At 41.7% G+C, this 21757-nt stretch overlaps 1 protein-coding gene across 34 annotated transcripts in view; it reads left to right on the forward strand.

Moving 5' to 3' along the window:
- Positions 1-680: 680 nt before the first annotated feature.
- SEMA6D (semaphorin 6D) overlaps positions 681-21757 on the forward strand; it is a 56111-nt gene continuing 35034 nt past the window's right edge. For 8 of the 34 annotated variants that reach the window (XM_015142152.3, XM_028850888.2, XM_028850886.2 and 5 more), the window contains exon 1: positions 681-1014. The gene's annotated coding sequence lies outside the window, so the exon portion shown is untranslated. Of the gene's footprint in view, positions 1015-1307; positions 2143-2199; positions 2370-4254; positions 4385-17951; positions 18162-21757 lie in introns of those variants that run through there. The other 26 variants (XM_015142151.3, XM_077939371.1, XM_077939364.1 and 23 more) reach the window with 5 other exon arrangements.

Consider the following 21757-nt stretch of genomic DNA (forward strand, 5'->3'; position numbering starts at 1 on the left):
TTCAAGGACATTTTCATTTCTCCCACAACATATTACACGAAACACTTGCCTGTAAAACCGGCTCATTAGCCTGCAAAATTATACTGTACAGAATGGCTTTCATTCAGAGTAGAAATGGGATTTTTAGTAGGCAATTTCTGTATTTTATAAAGATAAAGCAATGTTTGATTGCTTCTTCCCAGCTGTTTTGCTTAGTGGTTATAAAGAGAAATGGAGTGGGGGGAGGTAATGTGGGGGCGGGTTTGTAAAGATGTGCTTAAAAAATAAATCTTACACTGGAAAACTAAGGCAGAACTTCACGAAACAACTGCGTCCGCAGCTCTCCTGGGCTGCAGTGATTTGTCCTCTGGGTGTCTGGAGGAAAGCTCTGAAAGAAGTGAGCGAGAGGGAAAAAGAGGGAAAGAGGGAGGGAATCAAAAGGTTGCTTCGCAGGCTGCAGCACCCACCGCGATCTGGATGACTGAGACACTGGGAGTTGCTGGAAGGAGCAGCTCCTCAGAGGTGGGGAGAGGGAGGGTTCGCAGCAGAGCGCCGGAGAGGAGGGACGCGGAGGCCACCGAGGGGTCAGCAGAGCCGCGGCGCCAGGGTGGGGGCCTCCAGGCGGCGCTGGCCACGGCTCACCCGCGAGGGCTAGCGCGCCTGGCCGGCCGCGCCTCCTGCCGTCCGTACCCGGGGGTGGGACCCGCGCCGCGAGCTGCCTAGTGCGTGGAGGGAGCCAGGCTCCGGCTCGCCCGATGGATTGACTTGGAGATGGATCGAATTACACCATTTGCCGTGCATCGGTTTGTTTTGCTCCTGCTCTGTCCGGCGGCAGCGGCGGCGGCGGCGGCGGCGGCGGCGGCTGCTGCTGCTGTAAGGGGTGGTGGCTAGTTTAAGGATTCTATCAAGAAAGGCAAGACCTAAGGAGACAGAGGGATATCTATTTTTACAATATTTTTCTTTATTTTCTTTCTTCCTTGCGCGTGGCAAGCTTTTTTTTTTTTTCTTTTTTCTTACCAGCCTCCCCCCAATGAGGTAAGACCGTTTTCAACAATTTGCTAATGCTCTTGTGGCGCCCGGTGGGGGTCGGAACCTGAGATCCCGTATCGGGTCTGTGTGTGTGTGTGTGTGTGTGTGTGTGTGTGTGGCCAGTGGACGGTTGATTTCTTTTCCAAGCTGCTCTCTGCCTGCCGTGTAAGGGACGCGCGAAGGGCTACAGAGGTTTGGCGGACGCGTCAAAACTGGCAAAGCTGGCGGCTTAGGGGGAGGGGCAAGTGGACTTGGAGGCCCTCCTCCACTGTGCACCCCCTTGGAAAAAAAAGCGGAGGGGGCACCAAGTAAAAGTTTCTTGCCAGGCAGAGCCAGCTCGGCGTCCCCTACACATAGTTGGGGGGAGCAGGGGTTGCTTCGGTGCCGGGCACGGCGTCTCGAGCCAGCCGGAGAGAGCCGAGCCAAGGCCGAAGGAGCCGCCTGCAGGCTTAGCCGCCCCTCCCGCCCGTTGGCCCTGGAGCGGACGCTGGGACGGCCGGGGTCTGGCAGCTCCGGCCCGGCTAGGAGCGGGCGGGCGGGCGAGCATTATTCGCCTGCGTCCTGGAGAAGGGGCGCAGCGCTGCAGCTGAGGCCGGAGCAGCCCCTCGCGGGCGCAGGATACCTGTCAGTGAGCCCCGGGATTGCACGGCCCCCGGGTAGTGCTTGCCGGCGAGGGGCAGGGACTCGGGTGATTTGGCCACCCCCATCCCCGGCCCCCCTGGCCCGGGCACCGGTTCCGTCCCGGAGGGCGGCCACTTCCCACCGTCCCTCTCCCCCTGCTGGCAGAGCGCGCTGCGGGCGGACTCCCGGGCCCGGAGCTGCCCACCGCCCACCCCACCTCCCACCCGGCGCCCGGTGTCTCCTCCCGGCCGCTCTCCCCAGCAACTTTCCGTGCTTTGTTCCCCGGCTGGAAATGCTTTACGGAAGCGTCTTGGACAGGGTCTCCGCCAGGCGGCAAGAGCTCGGTTCTGAGATGTGTTACGTTCTCATCTCCCCATCAATTATGGATGGAAACAAATAAGGAAGAGTCAATTTTGCATGAGCCCCTTCTCCGGCTGCAAGAGGCGTCCTGCAGCCGGGAGGGAGCCGCCGCTCGCGCCGGCAGCCGCTGGCAGGGGCTTGGTGAGGAGGAAGGTAGGGAAACTTTTATTTCCCGTCTTGACAGCGGCGGTGTTTTTCCCTGGTCTGCAGAAACTGACACAGCAGCCGCCTTCCTTGGGCAATTTAGGAAGGCTTGAAGCTTCCTCTGTCGTGTGTAATTCTTGGATTGAAATGAAAGGTCATAAAGGACTTGAAAGTGTGGACGAGAATTGGGTTTGAAAAATTTGTGCTCCATCCACTCTTGGGACCACTGCTGTCAGGTGATTGTTTAAATCCTGAACTTGTTAAAAGGCGAAATGTCAGGGAGCTAGCGGGTCTGGGGGTGTGGAGGGGGACTGAAGTCCCGGTATAAATCGCAGCGTTTGAGGAACTTAAGGCAGTACTCTGTGTTCTGGGGTGACCAGTCGGTAACTGATGTTCCAGCATCCCGAGCCCTCAGCGCCGTCAGCTGGGTGATCTCACACAGAAGGCGCAGCACATCGTTACTATAGATATATAGACTTCGTCAACAGTCATTGGACCTTCTGTCTGCCACTACAGCGGGGCTTTCCTTTAAAAATAACTGTAGTGTTTCCTGTTACTTGGGGTGAAAGGGCAATGAGTGGGACGATTTTTCCCCAAAACTTCTGGCCATTAAGAATTTTAAGTCTGTAGTAAAAATTATGGGTGCTTTTTAAGGTTGCCCTTCCCCCTGCTTGATATTTGGGGCTATGAAGTGGATTCTTTTGTTGATTCCAAAGCTGAAGTCCCAGGGAAAGGTCTAACATTTTTCTAAACTGGTTTGATCTCTGTCCCTTAGAATATGAAAAATACTTGTTTGAAGACAATTTTCAAGGTTTCTTCTTTGTAGTATTAAGAAATCTCATCTCAGACCGCTCGAGGGAAGGATTTTACTATCCTTTGGTGGCTTAAAACAATAGGTTTTGATACCGGTTTACTCATGCTGTTAAAAAATAAATCCCCTTACTCTCTTAGGTGTCTAACTCAGGAAATTAAGTTGTGTGTAGTCATGTTTAATGTAGTGAGTGACAGGCATATTCTGTCAAGCTGGCAGATATTACACAAACATTTACTCTGGTTTAGATAAATAGAAATTGCCAGATAAGCCCTGAGATTTGGGTCTATATTACCATGAACCTAAACATCTAGAGATAAATAAACCATAGCTCAGTCATAGCTGAGTTTTGTTTTTTATAGTTACTGCCTGTGCTTTGTTTGGTTTAGGTCTCTAGAATGTACTTCCAGAAAGACAGTTAAATAGATAACCCCAAGGCTTCCAAAATGTGTTGTTGAGCAGCCTGTTTTCTTCCATTGGCACATTTTGTTAGATTAACAGCCAGCAACTATTTCTTACTGCATCCTACAGAATATTCCTACCTGGCCTTATTTCTAGTAGGGATGCTATATCGATAACCCTTTTTTTTTTTTTTTTTTTTTTTTTTTGGAACGTTTCTGTGATTCAGGAGAGTATGCCAGAAATATTGTGACTTCTTCATCACCGACAGCTGGTTAACTTGAGTTTGATTTAGATTTGTGGGCATTCTGCCCTCTTCCTCTTCTTTCTCTCTTTTTTTCTTTTGGTGCCCTTTAATAGCACCATCTGGTCATGTCTCCCCTGGTTTGATGGGTTGATGGATTTGAAAGATGGCTGTGATGTAAATCCCTTAGTCCTTAGAGTGAGGGCAGCTTAGAAATCCAGAAGACTTCAGAGTTCTTGCTTGCTGTATGCACAGAAAGGCTCTGTCCAGTAACTGTGATTGGGGTAAGCAGGCCCCTACATCAATGTCGGGGTTTCTATTGCTTGAAAGGCCACAAGCAAGTAAACAGGAATCAGAGCCTTGATTCACAAAGATGGCCATAATTGCTAAAGACTTACCGAAACTGGAGAAGTTCTTCACTTCTTGCTGCTCCATCATAATAAACCTTGGTAATTAGCTTAGTCATTGTTCTTGCATGTGAGTTTCACTAAGATACAAAGAGTGAAAAATGCATCTGAAATAGGGTCATTTTTCACCCTTTTGATGCGTTTTATGCAGAGTTAAGAGCCTGGCTGAATGCCTAACCATTAGTAGTGTAACCATAGGAGGTGAACTCTTTCCTTGGCATATTGCGAGATAAAATATTGTCTTTTATTTTAATTAATAGACTTCAAGCCTGCATATTCTAGATGCCTTTCTAGAGGAAGCAAGAAGCAGTTGGGGTGTGCCAACCAGGCAGTATTTATTGAATATTTATCATTTGCAAGGAGCTGTGCTAGCCAGTGTTCCAACACCAGGTGAGCCAGATATGTTTCTCTTGTATTTTCAATTGAACAAAAATAAAAAGAAATAAAGGATGGGAAAACAGACCTTTTGACAAGAAATGTAGATATGCTCCTTTCTTTAGAAGTGTAGTATTTTATCCTAGAGATTTTTAAAGCAAGATTGCCCGTATCAGATACTTGCAGTGGTGCAGCCTACCTGCCTTCAACAGTAGTGAATGATTCAATGTACTGTTAGTGTAATTCATGCATTGGATCTGTCCTTAGAGTGAGAGATCTCACTTTCTGTGGCTCATGTGAATGGAGACTTAGTGTTAATATCTACCAAAGCTAGTGTCTTAGGTTGCCGCTGATCCTGTGAACAGCTGCCAACTTCCAATTGGGAAAAAAAAAAAGTGTTCTGATTTATTCCCATGACACATGGAGAGAATAAAAATCACATAACTATTTTAAACATACCATAACACTTTTTAGTTGAGGTGGCTATTGTCGGGCAGAGTTTTCCTCCTCACACCCTGACAACACTGGCAGTGCCACTGACAATTGAAGCTGCTTGCATTTCTCCCAACAGGAAAACTACTAGACGTTCTTACTTTGAAAAACAACCATTTATGTAACCAAGGGCGATCAAATCAGTGGTCCACGCAGATACCACATGAGGTGTACTTATTTCTCAAACTTTCCTTTTCTATTAAGCTTTTGTTAACTCACCCAGATTAGCATTTTAACAACCCTGAAGTGAACTTCTGCCATTCTCTCTACTTGGACACAGTATGTAGATCATCCATCATCCTGTCCTTGGCTACAACAGGCTGCTGGCTCCATCACCATTTGGAGCTACACGGAATCCATCCGACTGTGAACAGCACAGCTGGCTACAGCAGTTTTTTCTTCCACACCACTGGCAGTATTGTCTGGCTGTGGTAACTAAAGTTAACACCCAGAGCGGGAAGTTTCCATTGTTTAGCAACCTGTCCCAGGCCCCTCATCCAGTTCTGGGGTTGCACCTGCTGAAAGGCCCTGCCACCTTGCAATCGCGTGTTCCATTTAAAAGGAGGCTTGCCCCAACCTTATACCACCACAGAAAGATTCTTGAGGCTTGTAAGATCAAACCACCAGAATCACAGAATTAGAAGGAGTCATTCAGCCACCACTCATCTTGCACCTTCAGAACTTAAGTCTACTTGAAAAGGGGAGGAAAGGAATGAAGTAGCCTTCAGCCTGTGATCCCAAATGACTGAAGACAGGAAAAGACCTACCTAGTTTCTTGGTGAACTGAGCATGTTATTGCCATATCCCTTTTCACAAAGAACATGCAATGTACCTAAATATGGGGCCCTTGTCTACTAGTGCCCAATACTTTCTGTCACCTTTTTTTTGTTTTGTTTTCTTCTTTTTACTCAATAAGATATCTGTTATAGTGGCCATTGCTTGTTAAAGCAAGAATAACATGAATTAGCTGGCTACATCTGTAGGTTCTGTTGCCAAACTTTTTTGTTTGGATGTTTAAACTTTTATAATTAGGAATCTAGTTTTTGGAGATTGATGTGTCAAGGGGAGACTGCTTCATGTTGGGTGTGAGTTAGCATGTAGTCTTCTCTCCATAACATTTACTAGTGAAATCAGCCACAAAACATCTGAAGGATGATGGTGATGATGATGGAGGCTGAGGAAGAAGAGGAGAAAGCAGCAACCACAATACTAAACACTTGATGTTAGCTTACTAAATTCTAGGCACCATCCTAAGATCTTTATATTGATTATATCATATAACCCTCAGACAGCTCTGTAAGGTGAATTATGTTATTATTGCTGCTTTATTGGGAAACAAAGTGAGGTACTGAGAAGCCGTCATTTTCCTGAGGTTACACAATGGAAAGGTGGTAGGGGCAGGATTTGAACTCAGGCTTCCCGACATCTCAGCCCACTTTTTCACCACTGCGCCGGATTGCTTCCAAGAACACAGACCGTCCTGCAATTTTCTGACTTCCTAATATTTCTGACATTTGTTTTTCAATGAAAAAGTCATGATTTGGGAGAAGATTGCATACTGAGTGAAATGATACGTACACTGTGGATATGCTCTTAAAGCACCATCTTTTTTCTAATCTAAATCATATTGTTATACTTTTTAAATTTTTATTCTGATTGGCCATATAATTATTACATGCCCTTCTTTTCAAGCATCCTAGAACGGTATCTTCTCCCACCATTTTTCTCCATGTTAGGCTTTCCTGTCCAAGATTACAGTGGCATAGGACAAATGGCAATATTCATCACTCTCCACCAAAAAGTGCTTCTGCGTCCGGGTGCGATTGACATTCATTTCCCTGATCTTGGCAGGTGAAGATCCATTACGTATCTTTGTCCCATTTCCCAGGAGTATTTATGGGCCCCATCAGCAAAGACAGTGAGAGCTGCAGCTGTTCAAGCATTAGTGACACCAGTATGGAAAGTGTATTACTGAAGTTAAAGTCTCTATTAGATTGTACTATACATTTTTCTTAGTTATGATGGAGGGAAAATCTTTCAATCTATGTGAGTAATCACATACATTGTTGAGAAATTCTCATGCATCAGCATTATTTTTTGTTCTTTTTAATTCAGGATCTCTATGAGAGGAAACAAAGGGAAATACGCATGACCACTACACATAATACTGAAATGTAAGGTTCTCAACATATATTTACAGGAAGGAATATGGGTTTTTAAAGCCCAATATGTTGGTACATATATAATAAGGCCTCAGGAAGATCTGCAATTACTTAGCCTATTATTGGAGTCTGTACTTAAAAATAACGTCAGGAGATTCTACTCAGCTGAGGAACTGGCACATAAGAACCAGAGCAGACGAAGCTCTTTTAGAAAATAACACTTCCACTCCCCAGGAGCAGGCTGTCAGGAAAGCAGGGACTGAGATTCCCCTCTCCATTGGCCTACGCCTCACTTGTTATTATAAGGGTCTTTACAAGCTTTTTTTTGGTCTACAGAGTTGTCTTTATTTATCAGTAAGTCCTCAAGCCTCCTCTGGGTAATTGGTGGATCAAATAAAGATGTTTTTAAAAGCTACAGAGGGAGAAGAGGAGGCAGAAGAAGGAATAAAGAATGTTGCAGTTGTTCTTGCCATTGCTAGCACTAACATTTGTTCATTCTGCTAACTTTTACCCTGGGTCTACTCTGTACAAGTGGGTACAGAGCAGGAGAGGGCTCAAAGAGGAGCATCACACAATTCCCAAGGTCAGGGATCTCACTGAGTGCTGCAGGAAAAACAAGGTGTACAAATAGCTGAAATGTTGTGTGTTTTAAGTGCCAGAAAAGATATACACAGTCTTAGGGAAATTGAGAAGAGTGAGAGGTTATTTCTGGTGAGGGTGATCAGGGGAGGCTCTGTGGAGTCACTGATATTTGAGCTGGTTCTTGAACTAGGTAGGATTTGGACAGGTGGACAGTGAGGAGTGGTGGTGGGGGAGGTGTTGAGAGGGAGGGAATTCCAGGCATACAGAACAGCTTAGGCAAAAGCCCAGGGGTGGGGTGGGGGTGAGGGTCTAGATCAGTTGTCCATATTTACGCCCTTACCTACGACAGACTTGTAATTCAGGTGTGAAGAGGCAGTTTGCCATACAATCCACAAATATTTATTGAGCCTGGTCTACTATACTTAGCCATTCAGCAGATGGCCCTACGGCTTAAGCCATCAGAATGAATAGGATCAATCTTGTGGCAATTCACTAGATTGCTCCGTGATCAGGACTAAAACCCGCACATCAGCTGCCAACTGGTTCAGTGATACACATGAACGTTGCAAGGAATAAGATGATTTGCCTCAAATTACCCAGCATCGAGTTCCTCTCATAGAGTTGTTTAGCAGAACCAAACTGGAAGGCTGTGGCTTCATTGGCTTCATCTTTTTTCTTAAACTTGAAAAGGTTCTAGACATAGATTCTATAATAAAGAATATGTTGCATATGTATATGAGGATTTTTGGAGGGGAGATAAGGGAATGTGAAGATAGGAAGTGGAAGAGAGGACAGACACAAATTGAAACCATGCTCATATGAGTTGGACTCTAGTTGCTGCTTAGACTGCAGGTTCTTTGAGGCTATATTGCGCGCTCATCACTGTAAGTTAGCAGAGGGAGTGACACGTAGTAGATATGCAGCAAGTGTTTTCATAAATGCAAACTAATTGAGTTTAACTTTTCATTACATTGCAGATATAGCTTATCATGGCTGGTAAACGGAAAGGAATGAGGTTGGAGCTATGACAGCCTTTTCCTAATAGAGAAAGGGGAAATGACTTGGAACGTTTTTAATACTTCCTTTTGGAAAATTTCATTTTAGGGTTCCCAGGAGGAAATCATACCTCTTTCAGGGCCTGAGTCTTCCAGAGAAACTCATCTGCCACTAATGGTCCCCAATCCCCCACTTTCCCACCTCCCTCACCTTCCTTTGTCCTGCCATACTCAACCCCCTCACGCAAGATAACCTGTTTGGACATTAGAGTTTCCAAGCCATCGTTAACCCTTTGATTAACACAAAGTATAATCAATCCATGGTTAAGTTTAATAGTGGAGGTAATAAGCTTCATGAGAGGAAAGACCAGAAGTTCTGTGTAGTGTAAGTATGCTTATTAAAACACATAATAAAGGAAAAATAGAATGAAAACAGTTACATTAGGGAATGATCAAGTCAATTGCTTTGCCAAGAATTGCTCCAGTGGTTCAATTTTCTATGGTATATTTAAGTCTGTTACAAGTTAATCGTTATATGACAGACAGTGTTAGAGACGAATCTTAAGTCTGAAGAATCACTGCCAATTAAAGATCAATCAGAAATTATAAAATAGGTCAGTAGGGAAAAAGGATTAAGCATATACAAATTCAATATTGGGAACTTCTCAGGAATATTCGAGTGACATAAAGCAGAGAACCTGTTTAGTTTAGTAATTGGTCTGGCTCCCACCCAGTTGCTTGTCGAAGTGAAGGGCAGGCTGCCTCCCCCTGCGCAGAGCACACTTGCCTACAGACAGGATCTAAAATAAACTGGCCTGGTTCAACTAGACTAATAATAACAGCTAGCACTTACTGTGTGCTTACCATGTGCCATGGCACAGTGCCTAGCACTTCAAATATGTTATCTAATTTAATCCTCACTCTACCTCTGAGAGTATAGGACTAATAGCTAACCAAGAGCCAACATATATTGAGTGCTTGTTATGTGCCTGATACACTTTTAAGAACATGTATTAAATCATTTAATCAGCATTCTTTGACATGAGTAATATTATTGTGAATATTCTCATTTTGTAGAGGAGGAAACTGAGTCATGGGTGATGAAGTCATTTTCCTAGGGTCAAACAGCTAGTGACTAGTGGAACCAGGGAACTTGGACCCATGATAGGCAGTGTGAGTAAGAACATGAGCTCTTGGAGTCTGCTTGTTGTGGGGTGTGAGTCTTGGAGTGTGACTCATATGCTGTGTGATCTTGAACAAATTACATCACCTCTCTGAGACCCATTTTCACCTTATAAAAGGTGGATGATGATGGTAGTACCCACCTCCTAGGGGTATTGTGAGACACACATGAATTAATATTTGAACAGCACTTATAATAGTGCTTGGCATGTAGTGAGTGCTATAAATATATCAGTGTCTGTTAAATAAAAATAAATGCAGGCTGGCTTCAGAGCCTATGCTTTTAGCCCTTGTACTGTGCTATCTTTTCACATGTGATTTTATCCTATCTCTTTAACTAATATATGTACCTTGAGGCCAATTCCACAACAGCTACCCTGCACTCCCACTCGGTATACTTGCCACACATTCAGCCAAACTGGAAAGGGGAATTTGGAAGGAGAGGTTCAGTGGACTGGAGATTTTACTCTAGACCTTGGCACCTTTTTGAAGATCCCTAAGCCCGAGGTCAGCTGTTTCAGAATTGTGGTGACAAAAGCCTGGCTTCCACTATCGGTTCTGTTGAAGGACAAAATATCGATAATTAGCACATGTTCTATGCTGGTGGCCCCAGGGTTGTTAAAAATGTGAATAATGTCATAAAAATTTAAGCACACTCCTGACCATCTCTGTCATCACCCACATCTTCGATCTCTACAAGTGGTCTTCAAACTTTAAATTTCATCACAATCATATAGGGTTAAAATGCAGATTTCCAGAGCCCCAACACCAGTGGGTCTGTTTTGCTGCATCTGGAATGAAGCCCAGTAGTCTGCATTTTTAAGGAACACTTCAGGTAACTTGTGCCCATTGTCCCTTCACCACATTTTGAGAAATGGTGCTTTAGTTTAGTCAGAGCTCCTCAAACATCAGTGTGCCTACAGATTGCCTGGCATCTTGCTAAAATGCAGATTCCCATCCAAGCAAAGTGCTAGACCTCAGGGTTACTGTTGGCAGGCCACTCCGTAGTAGATCTAAGACCTCTTGCCTACGGTGCGAGGAGAATGATTATGAGCCAAAGACATCCCAGCTAGCTCATGAAAGACTAAAGAAAGTAATAAAATCTGCTCAGAGCTAAAGTGGCTTCCCCCCCTCCCACCCTCCCAGTTTGCAAAAGATCTTTATAGCGAACAGAAATTTTGAAAGAAAAAGGGCACTCACTTATTTCTGCTGACTGGCCTGTATCATTTCATAAATGAAGTCCTGGGCCAGTATTCATAGCAACAGTTTTTGATTTAATGATAAACTGAGATAAGGGTAATCAAACTTCATGCTTCAGGGCATAAGGTGATTGCCTGCTGCGGTCAGGATGGAATTTTTTCCCTTGTGCTTTGCACAATTGACTAGATGCATTAGAGAGAGTGCTCAAGCCGTGCTTGGAAGAGCTGGAGGCCCAGCAGAAAGCTCCGCTGGCTGAGATCATATGGGAAATGGTTTGGGTGGCGATGAACAACCCCCATCATCATTTGGCTTTAGCATTTTTATGTCATATTAAGATTCTGTGTACTGTATGTATTTCTATAAGCCACACAATGAAGCTGGGAGCATACTGTATTTGGAAGCAGATGCCCTGTACTCCAGCCCTGGCCAACAGAATGAGCTTCTGAGTTACCTAGGGAAAGCACTCCCCACATGGAGACTCAGTTTCCTCACCTGCGGATGCCTTACTGACCCTGCACAATTATAATGAGCATTAAATAAGACAATATGGATAAAAGTGCTTCATAAAAACCAGATAGTTGTTGCTCTAGTGAAAAGTATTATTATGATACAATGAAATATACTTTGTGGAATCACTTTATTATAATCAGCCATATGTAAATTCACACTCTGTGTGGTGACATCATAAACATAATGACAGCAAACATTTATTGAGTTCTTAATCTGTGCCAAGCACTGAAGTTTTATTTACATTCTCTCATCTAATGCTCATGTCAGCCTTTTGGGGCACATACTTTTACTTCCTATATTATAGATGAGGACACAGATGCTCAAGGAGCATCACTTAGCTTCCAATCACTGTTGTAACGAATTTCCACAAACGCACTGCCTAAAGCCACACAGATGTAGAATTTTAGTTCTGGAGGTCAGAAGTCTGAAACGAGTTTCCCTGAGCTAAAATCCAGATAGCGGCTCCAGGACAGAATGTGTCCTTGCCTTTTCCAGCTTCTCAAGCTGTCCTCATTTCTTCACACGTGACCCCTTTCCTCCATCTTCAAAGCCAGCAATCCTATGACTGAGACTTCTTCCGTAGTCACTTCTCCCTCTCCGACCCTCTGCCGTTCTCTTCCATCTTCAAAGAACTCTTGTGGTTAGCTTGGGACCATTCAGATAATCCAGGAATCTCCCTATTTTAATATCCATTACTTAATTATAGATGCAGAGTCCCTCTGGCCATGTAAGGCAGCATATTCACCCATTCCAGGGATTAGGGCATGGACATCTTTGTTTTTAGGGGTGTGGACGTTATTCTTCCTCCCACAGTGAAGTACCTTGCTAGGAGCGTGCTGCCAGAGTCAGAATTCACACCCAAGGCTGTCAGTTCAAAGTCCACCATCTCAACTACTCACTATAAACCCTTCAATGTACTCAGTGAAGGAAACAATAAAATCATAGAATGTGAGTGGTGAGGAAAGCCCTGTTGCTTTGAGAATAATCCATTGGGGACTTTTAAATATAATCATCATAGTATTAACAACACAAACATTGACCTGATCTTCAAGTCCTGCTTTGTACTAAGCATACTACATGGAGTCATTCATTTATTTATTCTCAGCGTGTATATTGTTTATCCAATTAACCAGATTTACACGGATCCCTGAATCCATTTGTCTTTCACTGGATAACTGAAGGAACAAGGAGCATTTGGGGGGCCAAGGGACCACTTTGGAGGTCTATAGGAATGTGTTTTGATGGAACTACTACTTCAGCAAAGGGTAGTTGAAGAAGGATGGCAGGGGCAGTTGGGCCATCATTTTCTGGCTCTCGCACTGCCCCTTGGCAGATTGGATGGGGTTTGTCAGGTAAGACCAGCCCACTCCATCCGCTGATAGCCAAGACCATTTCCAGCCTGTGAGGACTGATACCCACAGAGACCAATCAGACAGTCAGGAGCCTGTATTCTGCTAGGTTTCCAAAGAACTATAGAAAGTTATCAGAGATCCCTCCCTCACTCTCTTACCCATCTCTCCCGCTCTTCTCTTCACCACACACTTAGCTAATCTCTGAGGTTTAATGTAATTTTCAAGTTCAAAATGTGTGCTCATTACTGAAAAGGCTGTCAGAGCAATTTGAAAAAGGAGTAGGAACACAGAGCTGAGAGTCTGGAAAAACACAGCCTAGCTGAACTGTTAGACAACCAGATTACCTGTGGACAAGGACTGGCCTTGCTAGCCTTAGTTTTCTCCTTAGAACAAAGAGAGGTGGTGATGGGCGGGAGAGAGTCTATATGACCTCCAGAGTTCTTTCTAGTAGTAGGATCCCTTCATGCTATGTTTATCTTCCTATTTTAATCCCCTAGGCAGTACAATCAAATACCATGCTGATTTTAGAAAATATGAATCTACTTTATGAACCTGCATGTAGCTACCTGCAAAAAGAGACAGACACACAGATAGTCCAACTTCTCAAATTTATTATTGCCATTTACATTTTATAACACTTTGCCCTTTTCTTTTGGGATCACTTAAACTTCATTGCTGCTAATATAGTTTTTAGACTCAATTTTCAGAAATACATAGATAATATTTTCAGTTAGCAGTAATTGCACCTCATTCAGCTCTCTGGGGTTGATGCGTTACCATTGCACAATTTCCCAGTAATTTTCAGTTATATCCCCAAAGAGCCACCCTGCCCCTCCCTGCCATTGAACACATAGAACTGAGAGGGCAAATGAGTTTCAAAGTAGAGAGCCAAACCTGACTTACTGGTAGTGGCTGTTGCAGCTTGTGCTACAGAAATTTGTAGGCCTGCATCCAAGGTCAAAGAGAAAGAGAATGCCTTCATAGGTTGGCAGTGTTCTATGAAAAAGGGAGAGTGTATGGTAGCCCTCAGTGAGCATGGTCTTTGTACAGGTTGATAAGTGTTTAATGCAGATGTCATCTGAAGTGATGTCCCAGCTAGCTGCAAGAACAGAGCTTCAATTATCTGATCCATGGGAAGGCAGATAAGTAACTTCCAATGCATAAAAAATCTTGGCAATTATTACTTTACCCAGTTCTTGCCATTTGATTTATTTTGTTGCCTTTTTCCTCAATTATTCCTGCTATCTTTAACCATCAAAGATTCAAAATATATGGTAAATGATTGTGCTACTATAGATATCGCCTTCACTCCACATATATGTATATGTAAGTATGTACGTTTGTCCATGCTATACATAGGTGTATGTAAATATAGACATATATAAAAATATAATACACCACACATGTGCCCCTACAGAGATTTTAAATGATAGTCTTCAACATCAGACAGACGTAGGTTGGAAACCGATGCTGTTTGCTTAACAGAGTTGAGAAATTGGGTATATCACGAGACCTCTGAGTCTAGTTTCCTTTTCTGTAAAATGGAGAAAATATTCTTAAAGAGATGTGATGTCAGTTAAAGATAATGCATGGAAATTGACCGTCACAGTTCCTAGAACACAGTAAGGTGCTCAATCATGTAGGGTTTCCATTGTTAGTATGCTTTGGACTACAAGTAAGAGGAAACCTAATTTAAAATTGCTTAAACAATTAGGGTCTTATTAAGTCACATAATAAGAAGTCCTGAAATGTGGTTGCTCCAAAGTTGGTTAATTCTTTGGCTAAACAAAGTCATCAAAGACTAAGGTGTTTTCCATGTTTCTTTGCCATTCTCAGCCTGTTAATCTTCTCCTTTGCTAGCTCCTTTCATGTTCCTAGTAAGACTGGTACACTCCAGGTGAGAATCCAACAGATCAAGAGACAAACTCTCCCAGGAAACCTTTCCTACTAACAGATTTCCCCAGGCTCTCATTGGATAACGTCATGTCACCTGCTCATGTATGAAGCCTAAAGCAGTCTTGGTCAGGGGAATGGGACCACTTCAGTTGACGCAAATGGGAGAGATTGGCTTACCAGTGGATACATAAACAAAATCACCATTTTGTTATAGAGAATTATACATTGTTATTTATACCATTGTTATTTATACATATTATCTATACACAGTGTACATTAAACACATTTGTGAATGTGCTTAAACTATTCAAAGTTTGGTGTTTGGCCAGCAATATTTTTCTGCATGATTTGAAAATTTTGCATACTTGGAACAGAACTTGAATTTGATTAGGTAATTTAAAAAATAAAAGATACGACATTATAAGAAAATGCTACAAAAATGTAGGCAGGATTCATAAAACGATTTTACTTTCACTATACTTTCATATTTTTTTTTGCTTTAGCTTCTTTTAAATGAGAAATAAGATACCCCTGCCAGATTAACACTTTGAAACATCATAGTAAACACGAGCCATAATTATGAAGGCACTTTTATCTCTTGAGAGGTGGAGACACAAATGCTAACTCGATTCTCTTCAACTCTGTAAGACATTTCATGATTATAAATTCACATTTTCTCATGGTTCCTACTTCAAAAAGCTCATTAACCCTTAAAGCTCTAAAGTTAAAGATTTGTAGTATTTCTGTTACATGTGATAAATTCTGTATCTACTGAGGACACGTACCCACTCACTTTTTTTTAATCCTTCTTATCACTTAATGAAATACACTACAGACTACCTGAGTGGAACTCCTGGCCTGGCTCTGAGTCCTCCTTCACCCTGTCCTGTTTAACCTGTTTTCCTGGTACAATAATACAATAAATCAGTCCTAAGACATCATAAAATACGGGTGAGGACGCTTCTCCTTTACCTCTCTTTGTACAGCTGATATTTCTTTGCAAGAAGCTGTAAAAATTAATCACCTAAATTTTCAATATTTGAAATTTCTACTTTCAGTGTTTTATAGTTGCGTTTTTGTTCACCAAGGTAAAACTTCACTCAGGCTTTATTGAATACAAGTCTTGTTCCTTAAGGGAAAGCAATAACCCTTGCTTCGCTACTCTCTCTATATTCAGTTTGCACAATTTTCCTTCCCAACTGTGCATCCTTGTGAGTCCAGAGAGTCTGGAGTTCAAATTCTGAGTCTGCCACTTAACCTCACAGAGCCTAGTTTTCCTCACTGGAAAATTAGGATAGTATTTCTACCAAATACGGATGTTATTGGTCTTCAGGAGGACATATATGCAAGGCACTTAGCATGGTATCTGACATAAACTCAGTAAGTTATAGTAGTTTTGGTTTTTATATTTACTATTTTCAAATCAAGGATGTTTGGCAATATACGAAACATTCTTTATGAAAGGCTTATGGATTTTATACATGGATTGGTTCCTCCCCCAGAAGATGTATTTGCATGGCTACTTCTAAAAGCATAAAGAGACAGAGAAAATGTAAGAACAATTCTGCATGTGGCATTTCTTGAGCCCATCAGAGCACAGAAGCAGCACCACATGTATACACGGCCACTCATTATTGAAGCTGATTCTGGAGACTTGTTTGTGGTGGGTTAGGAAGGTTTATCATGTTGTGAAGTGTTTTCAGATGATGAATTTTGGAACTTAAAGGATGAACTAAGTACTCATAGTAACTTTCTGGATTAGCTCAACCTGACCCTCAGTCTTAGTAGTAATTTTTAAGATGCTTCTAGGTATAGAATCATCTTATTCACTTATACATTCATTCATTTATCCATGCAACAGATGATTTTAGAGCATGTTCAGTGTTCACAGAGCTTTTCTTCCCCTTTGCTTTCAAAGCATCAAAGGCCAGTAAATCATGGAACAACTACATGCAGCATCAGTTTCCTGGGTATGTGACCTGCAGCTGCACTTGGTCCCATGCTTGGAATGTTCTGCTGTCGCCATCTTGAAATCCTTAATTTTTTTCAAACAAAGAGAATCCCATTTTTATTTACACCAGGCCCTGCGAGTCACGTAGCTGGTCCTGACTTCTCCTTTTCACCAATGACATTTACTCTGTATTGAGCTGAGTAAGCACACATGAGTTGAAAAGAACCATAGACTTTGGGTGTTGAGTTTCCACAGTGTCTCATACTCAGGAAGCTACCTAATTTCTGGCCCTTGGTTTTCTCAGCTGTAAACGAAGGCAGACTACACATGGTCTCCATGAACGTGGCTGGTAATCTTGATACCTTAGGAGAATAAGACACAGGTAAAATAATGCCAGGCCTGAGTTTGAATTGTAAGTGTGGTGACTCTACTTTCAAAACTAGAAATTACGGGGATTATGGGCATTATGGGGCCAAAATAAAAATGGAAATTAGCACTCTTCTTGAGAAAGTTGAGCTGTGTAGTTGAAATCTTTGACTTCTAGCCTAGGCCTACATACAGTTTGGTGGTTTTTAAAATATAAAATCAAATTGATTGAGCACTGGTATTATTCTGCTCATTTAATTTGGATCTGTCCTTTCTTTTCTATAGATTTTATGCTAATTTCCCAGGGGAGACTTAACTCACTCCTGTACTTTTGCCACACTTAAAAAAAATCTATAGCCAAGACCTTAAACCTCTAATATACAAATATTGACATCCCTGAGGATCTTCTGATTTTCAGCCCAAGAAGTTTTGTGTGTTGGGAGATCATAATAAAAAATATGTTGCCAGCCCTCTGGCATGGGTGCTAACCAATCAAAACAGACCCCACAATGTGGTACCAAGTGATTGGCAGCCCTACAGTCTTACATGTCAACGATAACTTTTAGAGAAGGCACTACAGTATAGTCATCATGGCCCAAATACCTGTTCTCCAGTGACCCAGACTCTCCAAGATGCAAGAAAGAGGTACCACTAAACACAGTGAGTCTGTATTGATTCAGTGTGGGAACCAAGATCTCTCCTAGTTCAGTCAGCTTGCACCTCTGCAAGCATTGCTGCAAAGTGCGTGTTAAAAGTTATAGCTCTTCAATGGCAGACACAGACTTCAGATACACTTGTTTTTCATCAACTTAAGGTCATTGACAAATGGAAATGATAAAAGACATTTCAAAGAAAACAACTTCAAATTAACTGAGATTCCGCAATCATTTTTAGATACACCTTCAGTTCTGCTTGAAGCCATCATTTCCTTGAGCAAATTTGAGATCACAAGAGAATGCAATGCTCAGAGTGTCTCTAATCACCCGCCTAAACATTCGCATCATTAAGTTAGTCTCTCCACTTTACAAGCCTGCTGTCGGCCTGAAGAGATGGAAGAGATGGGGAGCTTTTCCATAATGGTAAAAGTCCACAAACAACTCCAGTGTAAGTCACAGTATCAAGCCAATTAAGATCAAACCTGTGATGCTTAGTTCTACACATTTCATCACTTAACTATTAAGCAATTTTTACTTTGACACTAATCAAGAGGTGTTAATGCAGATTCTTTTAAACAACTCAAGTGATTTAGGGTGTGTGTAAGAGACAGAAGGAGAGAAAGGGAATGATTGTCTTTTCTACTTTCCAGAGCTATCTTTGGGCCTCTTAAAATTTGTTATCCAGTTTGTGGGGTTTGTTTATTTATTGACTTAGTTTAATTTAATTGTATTTAATTTATTTTTATTTTATTTTGGTGGAGAACATTCTGACTTAAGTCTGTTGGTCTGTTTTATTGTGTAGCAGTAGGCTGTTTAGCTTAGAAGCCTGCTAAGAAATGAGGGAGTTTACATTTTAGCTCCCAAGCCCCTAATGGTTGGCTAACTAATGTGTTTACATCTGTATTAGCATTGAGTGGGCTGATTTGGAAGGAGCCACAGAGATAAGAGAAGTCTGACTCCTTGTTGCCATAGCCCAGGCAGAATTGCAGAATCACCCTTATCTGCTATGATTATCTTATGACTGAGAAAAATGCTCAATGTGACCAAATTTTGAAATAGATTCAGTGTTCCAAGCAGCTATTTATCTTCAAAGTAAAATATAAACAAGTCATATGTAGAAATTTGTTTGTGAAAACACAGATTTACTGTTTTGCTACATATTCAGATAGGAATTTACTTAATGCTTAGTTTGTCACTTATTTGGATGGTGGTGATGTAGGGTGACGACTACAGTGAAGAGCAAGAAGGCTGGCACAGAAAATGTCCTTACTTCCTGCTGTCATACACACAGGACTTTAAGCGGGATTTTGGAATTTAAATAAGCCAGGTCTTCATTCTCCATTTCTCTGTGCATGTTTCAGAGTTGAGGAAGATCTTAAATGCCAGTATTTGAACAACTGGGATATAAATGTTTTTGGCTTTAAATATTCAAGTACACAATTGCAATCAGTTTTTTGTTTGCTTTTACTGGTGTAGATTTGACCACTGAGAAGTTTAAGCCAGGTTTTCTTTCTCCTGTGTGACTGTAATTTTAACTTTTAATACAAAAGACAATCCCTGTAATACCAGCACCAAGAGAACAGCAGTGAACAGCAGTGATTTGGAATTGGCATGGATCTTTGTGAAAATCAGATTAAAGTTCACTCTAAAAATAGCAATTGCTATTGCTAATTTTACTTTAGCACTTTATATTTCAGAAGCTTAGGAAGGAAAAAGTAGGAGGTAGAAAGGAAAAAGTAGGAGGTAAGAAGGAAAGAGGGAGCAGAAATTATAATATGCTAATTTAGCTGAAATCTCTTAATTACCTTCGTGTTTTCTTAGCGTACACCCACAGTACAAATTAAACAAAACATAATCAAGGACTTGTTCTCTAGGAAGTTATCCTCTAGAATAAATTACATATTCCAAAAATCATATCCCATAGAACCCCAGTACTAGTTCTTGATTTGATTCAACAGACAGACAATAACTGTCTTCACCAAGAAAAGGAGCTGTTTATTTGGATGGAAGGTAACTTAATGTTTTTTAGTGGAGCATCTTCCCATGCTCCCTTTTTTAAATGTTAAAAAAATTATAAAGTATTACTTTTAAAGGGGAAAAAATCTAAAGTAACTTAAATTTTTAAAAATCTATTTCCTTCTAGTATTTGTCTATATGTATCTCCAGTTTTATAAAGTTGTGATCAGTGAACATACAACCTTATATTTTGATTTTTTTTCATTCCTAGTATTGCATCGTAAGCTGAAGATTACTGGTTTTCATTATTATTATCTGAATGATTGCATCATATTTCATGAGGCTAGTGTAATATACTTTTAACTACTTCTCTGTGTTTACAATTTTAAGCTGTTTCCAGTTTGTTCACCATTATAAAATAAGTTTCATTTATTTCCTTCCTACTTTAGATTATTTGCTAAGGGTAAATAACCAGAAGTAAAATTACTGAGTCAAAGGTTGGTTTTAAAAGTGTGTGTTGTGTGTACGGGAGCATGTGTGTTACACATTGCCAAATTATTTTCTAAAATGATTGTACTAATTTACCCTGCCATGTGCAATGTATTGATTTCATCCCAACTTTACCTGTATTATCTTTAAAAAAAAGAAGCTAATTTCACTAGTGTAAAATTGTACCTCCTTTGTGACAATTTGCATTTCTGGTATTGCTATCAAGAAGGCTGATTTTTTTTAATTTCTTCTAAAAAAAAGGGGGGGATACATGTGCAGAATGTGCAGGTTTGTTACATAGGTATTTGTGTGCCATGGTGGTTTGCCGCACCTATTGACCCATCCTCTAAGTTCCCTCCTCTCAGCCCCCATCCCACAAGAGGCCCTGGTGTGTGTTGTTCCCCTGTCTGTGTCCATGTGTTCTTAATGTTCAACTCCCACTAATGAGTGAGAACATGCAGTGTTTGGTTTTCTGTTCCTGTGTTAGTTTGCTGAGGATGATGGCTCCAACTTCATCCATGTCCCTGCAAAGGACATGATCTCATTCCTTTTTATGGCTGCATAGATAGTATTCCATGGTGTATATGTACCACATTTTCTTTATCCTGTCTATCATTGATGGGTATTTGGGTTCGTTCCATGTCTTTGCTATTGTAAATAGTGCTAAGAAGCCTGATTTTTTAAGACTGGGACAAGACATTTTAGGGACAAGTTTCTACTGTTTGACACATAGAAAAGCAACCTGAAGACTATTACTAGGGAATTGTCATAACATCTGTATTCTGACCAAAGACTCTCTGTTTCCCTGCAATATTTCCAGCTTTGACAGCTAATTTTAATCTTCAGCTGGACTGAGAGGAAAGAGCAAAGGAAGCAGGATTTCAGGATTAAGAGAGTGCTGAGGGGATCCAGGGAAGGATTCATTTACCCAGCCACCTAAGAAACCATTCCACAACCTAGTGCTTAAAACTACCACGATCATTTGTTTAGCCCTGAATCTACAATGTGGGCGGAGCTCAGCAGAGACTTATCACTACTCTGTGTAGTATCAACTGGGGTGGCTCCAGTAGGTGAGGGGGGGTTCAATTCTAAGGTGGTCATTCTCATGGAAGGCCAGTGGGTGCTGCCTGTCAGCTCAGGGCTCAGCTAGGGCTGAAAGCCATAGCCTTAGTTCCTCTCCCTATGGGCCACTTCATGAGGACGTCTTCACAAGCACTTTGACTTTTTCATACTTCAGTAGCTGAGTTCCAACAAATGTCCAAAGAAATAGGAAGTGGAAGCTGCTCATGTATTAAGTCCTGGGCCCCAAACTGGCGTAGCATCACACCACCACATTCTATTATTCAAACAGTTGTAGCCCAGAATCACAGGGAGGATATATACACCCACTTCTGAATGGAAACAATATAAAAAACACTTAGAGACTGTGTTTATAAACTGTCATACAGAATTTTCAGCCCTTTGAGAAGCTGAAAAACTAGATAGTTGGAGCACAGTGGACTAGTAGATATTATAGCACCAACCTCCACCTCTGCTTTCCAGAGTCCAGGGATGGGTTCTCCATTAACCTAGTCTACCTTTTCCACAACAAAGAATTCG

The sequence above is a fragment of the Macaca mulatta genome, chromosome 7 (genome assembly GCF_049350105.2).
Source record: "Macaca mulatta isolate MMU2019108-1 chromosome 7, T2T-MMU8v2.0, whole genome shotgun sequence".
NCBI lineage: Eukaryota > Metazoa > Chordata > Mammalia > Primates > Cercopithecidae > Macaca > Macaca mulatta.